This window comes from Seriola lalandi, unplaced genomic scaffold (assembly GCF_002814215.2).
Source record: "Seriola lalandi dorsalis isolate HSWRI2012SDOR001 ecotype SW California unplaced genomic scaffold, Sedor1 jcf7180002054887, whole genome shotgun sequence".
Classification (NCBI taxonomy): domain Eukaryota; kingdom Metazoa; phylum Chordata; class Actinopteri; order Carangiformes; family Carangidae; genus Seriola; species Seriola lalandi.
Window position 1 is genome coordinate 44,615 of NW_019525439.1, and position 547 is coordinate 45,161.

Here is a 547-nt window from a genome sequence, read left to right on the forward strand (position 1 = left end):
TCACAGCAGCTCAGTCTAACTAATCTAGACTAGTGCAGGGGGCTGTTACTTCACTTAATCCAAGAGGTTAGTTGGTGTAAAAGTGCAGGAAGTCTGTTTTAAATCACAATATATTTTTCTGGGGAGGACCCTCAGACCCCCCCACCAATCATGTATCTTTCCAGACATTTTAAAGTATAACCAGGCGTCCATCTTAATGCATTCCTTCACAACAGAACAGTGACTCTGATAACCATGTACCAAATAACATCTATGATGATGTAAAACACTTAAACTTATGACCAAACTTCTGTCCAAGTGGGATGGGGCCCTTCACAAAGACAAAGGTTCCCCCTCCTCAGAAATCTCAATTCAACCTCCAACTATAGTTTATTACAGTACAACAGTTACTGTGGTCAAAATATATGAAACCAGAACTGTCCCACTTTTTAATTCATAGATAAAAACATTGGATATTTTGATGATTTATTAACCGCTGAAAAGGAAATATTTGCGGTTTTCATATCAGAAATCTGGTCACCCTATTTTACAGTGTTTCATAAAAAAA